Source organism: Canis lupus, chromosome 11 (assembly GCF_048164855.1).
Source record: "Canis lupus baileyi chromosome 11, mCanLup2.hap1, whole genome shotgun sequence".
Classification (NCBI taxonomy): Eukaryota; Metazoa; Chordata; class Mammalia; order Carnivora; family Canidae; genus Canis; species Canis lupus.
In genome coordinates this window covers 39,190,576-39,197,938 of record NC_132848.1, presented here as the reverse complement: position 1 = coordinate 39,197,938, position 7,363 = coordinate 39,190,576, and the positions used below count along the sequence as shown (strand labels likewise).

Here is a 7,363-nt window from a genome sequence, read left to right as displayed (position 1 = left end):
TGTTTTACCTGTGTTTGCTTTTTTGCTCCAAAGTATCAACTTCAATCACGGCACAAAGAAAATATAACATAACTACTCCACTTTTATAGGGTCTGTTTTTTGTTTTTTTTTTTTTTTTAGGGTCTGTTTTATTTCAAACCTTTTTGAGTTTTAAAATAAGCAATCTACGTTGTAGGTTTTGAGGATACTGAGGAACATCCAGGCAGGAAAACAAAGGCCTTCAAAACCATTCCTAAAAACAATGATAAAAGTTCGCCACAAGAGCACTGAAAACAATTAGACAAGAATTCAGTGTTAAGTATCAGAGCCGCTGCCGCCAAGTCCCGACCCAACCTCATGCACCGTGGCTTCCCGCCTCCCGACGTGCACTCTCCATTCCTTTTGGTCCTAGTCCAAAATGGCAACTCTCAAGGATCAGCTGATTCAGAATCTTAAGGAAGACCATATCCCCTGGAATAAGATTACAGTTGTTGGGGTTGGTGCTGTTGGCATGGCTTGTGCCATCAGTATCTTAATGAAGGACTTGGCAGATGAACTTGCTCTTGTTGAGGTCATGGAAGACAAATTGAAGGGAGAGATGATGGATCTCCAGCATGGCAGCCTTTTCCGTAGAACACCAAAAATTGTCTCTGGCAAAGACTATAATGTGCCTGCAAACTCCAAGCTGGTTATTATCACAGCTGGGGTATGTCAGCAAAAGGGAGAAAGTCATCTTAACTTGGTCCAGCATAACATGAACATCTTTAAGTTCATCGTTCCTAATATTTTCAAATACAGCCCAAACTGCAAGTTTTCTTGTTATTTCCAATCCAGTGGATATCTTGACCCATGTGGCTTGGAAGATAAGTGGCCTTCCCCAAATCGGAGTTATTAGAAGTGATTGAATCTGGATTCAGCCCAGGTCTGCTACCTAATGGGGGAAAGGCTGGGCGTTCACCCACTAAGCTGTCATGGGTGGGTCCTTGGAGAGCATGGAGACTCCAGTGTGCCTGTATGGAGTGGAATAAATGTTGCTGGTGTCTCACTGAAGAATCTGCACCCTGACTTAGGCACTGATGCAGCTAAGGAACAGTGGAAAGAGGTTCACAAATAAGTGGTTGACAGTGCCTATGAGGTGATCAAACTGAAAGGCTACCCTTCCTGGGCCATTGCACTGTCTGTGGCAGATTTGGCAGAAAGTATAATGAAGAGTCTTAGGCAGGTGCATTCAATTTCCACCATGATTAAGGGTCTCTATGGACTAAAAGATGATGTCTTCCTTAGTGTTCCTTGCATCTTGAGACAGAATGGAATCTCTGATGTTGTGAAGGTGACTCTCTGACTCCTGAGAAAGAGGCCCGTTTGAGGAAGAGTGCAGCTACACTTTGGGGGATCCAAAAGGAGCTGCGGTTTTAAAATTTTTCTAATGTACCACGTTACTGTCTAGACTACAACAAGATTTTAGTTGGATGTTGTGTATATTGTCCTTATTATCTGACCTGTTACTCAAGTAGTAATATTAAAATGGCCTAAGAAAAACATCAGTTTCCTAAAGTTACAAATGGGAATGGTTCACAAAACCCTGCAGCCATATCCTGATGCTGGATGATATCTCTCTTGTGTAGTCCTAAATTGGTTAACATAATATAGTTCTATCATCTCAGATGCACCCCCGCTAATGTTGTATATGCTGCAGTTACTCTTCAAACCAGATGTGTATTTACTGTTGTCTGTAACTTCTGATTCCTTCACCTCAACACCCAGCATGCCTATTCCATCTTTTTTCTTCAGTCACATCCTAGGATCCAATGTATAAATTCAATATTGCATGTATTGTGCACAACTCTTCTAAAGGATCTTATTTTGTGTACTATATATGTCAGAATATAGTGTAAAATATAATGTAAAAATATAATGTCAATATAATAAAAATATAATATTATAATATTATAATAAAATATAATGTAAAAAGACAATGCAACCAACTATCTGTCATACCAACTAAAATACCAAATAAATTTTGAACAGTGAAAAAAAAAAAAGAATTCAGTGTTAAAACTTGAACTGCATTTTGAGAGGCCAAGAGTTTTTCTGGAAGGTTCATAGGGAGAGCACATTCCAGGCAGAGGAACGAGTCAGAGAAGTTGTACTACCTAAGAAAAATCTTTTAGACTAGAGATTTTAGCACTTAAGCTGGAAGGTTTGCTAAAATACAGATTGCTGGTCTCCTTCTCAGAGCAGCTGATTCCGTAGTTACAAGGGGAGACCCAGAATCTGCACTTGTAACAGGAAGTTTCTATGAGATGCTGACACTGCCAGTCCAGGGACCACACTTTGAGAACTGCTGATTCTAGCATGAACATATGTAAATGTCTGCTCCTGCTTCACAAGGCTGTGCCTTCTTTCCTGTCTTACTTCCTAAGCAGGGAACATGGAAATGAGTCAGGATGATCATACTGTTCAGTCTTGAGGCCTTGTCAGTCTGACAAGGTGATCTGTGTCAACTTGGCCAATGTGCACTCACAGTGTGTCACACTGGCTGTGGAGATGGGGAGGGAAAGCAGAGCCAGTGATGGGGGTGGGGAGGAGAATCCAGGGGGCAGCATGGGGACAGAGTGGGGAGGAGCCTTCCACCAGAAGTTCTACAGTAGGGTCATCAGCTGTTGTCGATAGCAACTGAGATTCTGGGCTCCGAGTCTTCTAGGGTATGTAGCATAGTGACCTCCTTATACAAGTCATCACTGCCATTCCAAGCAAGAATGGTCTGTGCACCTCCTTCTCTCCTTTTGAAGGATGGCATTTGCCTTTACTTGGATAACTGTTTAATATTAAAGCAAAATTCCTTTATGTTCCTTTCTCTATCTCCCAGCTACTCTCCTTGTTTCAGTTCTCACTGTACCTGCCCTTTAATGGGATGCCAGATTAAATGATCCTCATATTTCAGTTTTATAAACTATCACTGTTTTTCCAACGCTACTGCAAAGATAAATACTTTGCTTTGAACTATGATGTTCTGGGCATCAGTATGGTGTTTGGTATAATGGAGCAATTCACAGGCAATTAGCTCAGCCTTGTGGGCCAGGCAGTGCTAATCTGTAGGACGGGCTTCACTCTCTCTGAGGCCCCTATCATGTCAGGAGTTCGAGAATTTCATTCTGTTCAAACAGTTCTTTTCTTCCCCCTAATCTGGCCCTCCCCTCTGAGACCACAGCTGCTGAAGATGATGGCAGAGTCATCAAAGAGAGAGATTTAAAAAGGGGGAGAGAGCTCCAGAGAGAAGTAGAAAGGTGGTTGAAGTAGCTGCTCACTGTATTTTATTTCATTTGCATCAGGGACACTTTAGAAGAACACACTTGGCGTAGTCCTCGTGGATTACCTTGCAAAGTTATTCTTGCTGTGCTTTTCCCAGCAGGGACCTGCTAAGGGCACATTTCCTCCAGTGAAGGGAGCTTGAGAAGCTCCCTGGCTTCTCATCACAGGTTTGGAGCTGGGAACTGTCCTGTGTGTCCGGGTGGAGGCTTTGTCCTCCTGGTCCGGCTGGAGGGGTTTTCCTTTGGCCACCTCAGGACTTTACCCATATTATCTCCAAGGCGTTTTCCATCCAGAGTTGATCTGACCAAATGCTGTCAAAATTGTGTCCCTCTGACCTAAAGGCACCCATGCACTTAAACAGAAGAGTTGTGTATTTATGAACCAAGACGGAAAACGCCGTGCATAAGGGAGCTGACATAAAAGATTCTTGATTTTACAGAAATGTTATCCTCTTCTCCTTCTCCTCCTCTTCTTTTGCCTTCTCTTCTTCTTCCTCTTCCTCCTCCTTTCCTCTCCTTCCCTTTTCCCCCTCCTCCTCCTCTTTCCCCTCCTCTTCCTCCTTCTTCTTCTTCTTCTTCTTCTTCTTCTTCTTCTCCTTCTCCTTCTCCTTCTCCTTCTCCTTCTCCTTCTCCTTCTCCTTCTCCTTCTCCTTCTCCTTCTCCTTCTCCTTCTCCTTCTTCTTCTTCTTCTTCTTCTTCTTCTTCCTTTTCTCTTCTCCTCTCTCTCAAGAAACAGTCAATGGTCTCCTTGTAGTGATTTCTGTATTTCTCATTAAATTACTCCAATCCAAATGAGTTTTAGAACATCTCGGCATTTACCACAATGAGATTTCTCCTTTACCTGTTGATTCCACCAGACCTTCTCCCTTTCTCTACGTGTTCAACTGATGCTGGGCATCTATTTTTTTCTTTAAAATCAGAGTGGATTTTCACTGGATTTGCTCTCCCTTAAGTGAACCATGGATGCTCTGGGGTGACCCAAAATCCCAGTCAGGACATGCTAATCAACGTGATTCGTTTTCTAAAGCTCTCCTTTTTATTTCCTTTGGCTAATTACAAATTGGTCCTTAAGACATGGAAGGCCCAAAAAATTAGGAGAAGCCAAAGACACAAGTGAACTCTGACAAGAAGCCACTATATTTTCCCTTTTCCTAGTCACTGGGCCTTTGTGGGAGGGGACAGCTGCTGCAGAGAAAACAGGACATCTTGGGCCTCCGGGGAATGGGGAGCGGGGTGGGGGGGTGGGGGGGGGAATGCCAATTGGAATACTTTAATCTTTTTGTTGAAAATCCAGGCAGCTTATCTTTTCTGAAGGTTCCCTTGGGTAATACAAAGTGTGCTTAATATTGCAAATTCTGCTTTGCAAGTGCTGTTGTCTGGAGTCATCTTATACTGTGTGAATGTTCTTTCTCTTCCTTCCACCACCCCCCACACCAAACAAACCCAGCACGTGTTTGGCTCTCAGTCAGTTCTTCTTTGGGTGCAAACGTCTTGGCATTTCGGTCTCAGTTTTGGCTGTAGGAAAGAACATTTTTCAATAATGCTGCTGAAATGCTGCTTTCTCTACTTCAGTGCTTTATCTGGCAAAAGGATTTGCTGGGACCAGACCCAAAGTAAAGGGGAACAAAAAAAAAAAAAAAAAAGGAAAAATGGCTGTGGGAGGCAGGATGCCAGCTCCTCCACTCATGATTCTGTACCTCATCACTTTCCTTTCCAAATCGCAAATCCTTCACCCCAGAGAGTCTTTGCATTTTGCAGGAGAAGAGCTATTTGATCCCACACCAAACTCTTGATACCACAGTCCCCATTTGACCATGCTGTCTCCTATGTCAAACATTTGAGAATGGGACAACCCTCATGCCAGGAAAAAGCAATCAAGAGTGGAGTGTCGTGGCCAAGACTGACCAGGATCCCTATAGGAACTGGACTCTCGGGGCCATGTGTAATTAGGTGGAGTTACTTACCGATCTCATTCATATCCAGGCACTTTGCACAGTTTGTTTTGGTGGGCCCCTGACCCCTGGATTTCCTCCTCCTTTTTCTCAGTTTCTACTCAGCGCATACAAGCTGTTCTCCCAAACATGCTGCTGGTTTCTAGGTATCTTCGACCCCTTGTCCTCAGCGGTGCTGGAGGGCAGGCAGAGTGGTGGAGGCGAGGTGCTGGAGTGGACACCTCTCCTCATCTTCCAGAGAAAGCCTGCTGGGCCTTCTTGGTAGGCGTGAGCTGAGAACCCTCTGCCACCTCATCTTTTGGTCTTTGAGCTCCACACGGGAGCCCATCGCTATTTTGTTCTGGCTGTGTGAGATATTGCTTCCAGCTGGTTCTTTCCTCCTTCCCACATACTGTAGATCAACTATTGTATGGGCTCAGGTAGGCTCAGGAACTTTTAAAATTTTCTCAAAGGGTCTGACTATCAGTTCACCAGGGAAAGAGAAAAGGGGTAAAAAATATGTGTGCTGAAGTTTCAAATGGCTTCATCTCAAAATAAAATTATTCTTGTGGAATGTACCTGAACCCTAATTTCCTTTTCTACTTGAACCTCCACTTCTCCACACTTTCTAGATTTAAGATGTTTGCTATAATGTGTGGAAACACACATAGTTCTATTCCATTTCCAAAATATTGTATTCCACTTCTTACCTGAAAACTATTTCAGTAAATTCATCCACATATTTCTAGAAGTGATTGTAACCTGGGAAATCCTACGTGTTGGCAAGAAGGGAAGCCAAAGTATGGTTGTGACTATCCCTCTAAGTACAGATCTGTCTACATTCCATATTAATATTGAAAGAGCCTGCAGTTGAATATTTCCTTCTTAAACTAGGTTATTTAAGAGAGGTTTATGTGTTTTAAAGTTTCTAAGAGATTAGAATTTGGGGAGTTTAAAAACATATGCTGTAAATTTCCAGTTTCCTTGCATTTTAATTAAATAATATAATCTATAACTCTAGGACTTGGATAATTTATTAAAATCATTTTGTGGTCTAGTACATGAATAATATGTATAAATATTCCATAAACCTTTGAAAAGAATGAATATTCTCATTTCTAGGATACAAGTCAAATATGTTAATTAAATAATCATTATTAATGACAGTATTCAGACTATGTTCTTGCTTTTTTTACTGTTTTCTTGTGATATTAGACTCAAAGTAATGTTAAAAGTTTCTCACTGCTATTGTTTTAGCTAATTACAACTTTATTTGTGTATATGATGACTTGTAATCATTGCTTCTAGAATTTTTTAATTTAATAGGCTTTATATTTTAAGTAGTTTTAGATTTCTAGATAAATTGAACAGAAAGTACAGTGTTCTCATATAAGCCCCCCACTCCTCGCCACGTCCCCCATTATTGACATCTTGCATTAGGGTGGTACATTTGCTATATTTGTTATGTGTATGTTACAGCTTCTGTAATTGTCCCACAGTTCTTGAAATTCTGTTTCATCTTTTTCATTCTTTTTCTGTCTGCCTTTCAGTTTTGGAAGTTTCTATTGACATTTCTTCAGGCTCACTGATTTTTGAGGGGGAGTGGAGGTGCTGTGTTTGGTCTACTGATGTGCCCATCAAAAGAATTATTAATTTTTGTGCAGTGTTTTTTATTTCTAGCATTTTTTCTTCTTTCTTAGAGTTTCTAGATCTCTGCCTACATTATACATCTCCTTTACTTGTTGTCCAGCCTTTCCTTTATTACCTTGAGCATTTAATCATTGGTGTTTTAATTCTAGGTGTGATTATTCCAGCATCTCTCCCATATCTGAGTGTGGCTTGGGGGCTTGCTTGGTTCTTCAGACTATGAGGTGTTTTATTTTTTATTTTTTGTCTGTTTGTTTTCTGTTTCACTTTGTTTTGTTTTTGTCTTTTGATGTTCTTTGCAATTTTTTTTAAGCCAGATGTGATGTCCTGAGTAGAAGGCATTTAAGGAAATAGGACCTTAAGGTGATGTTTTATACTGTTTTACATTGTTAGGCTGTGTTTACTGTGTACTATAGCTATAGATTTAAAAAGCTAAAATTTTTCCCTGTTGTCCTTGTTTTGTCTGTTTCCTTCAAGTTTCTCTGGAGCTCCTTT

The 7,363-nt window shown here is 41.2% G+C and overlaps 1 pseudogene; it reads left to right on the top strand.

Moving 5' to 3' along the window:
* Positions 1 to 397: 397 nt before the first annotated feature.
* Positions 398 to 1,395, top strand: LOC140642261 (L-lactate dehydrogenase A chain pseudogene; annotated as a pseudogene).
* Positions 1,396 to 7,363: the final 5,968 nt, after the last annotated feature.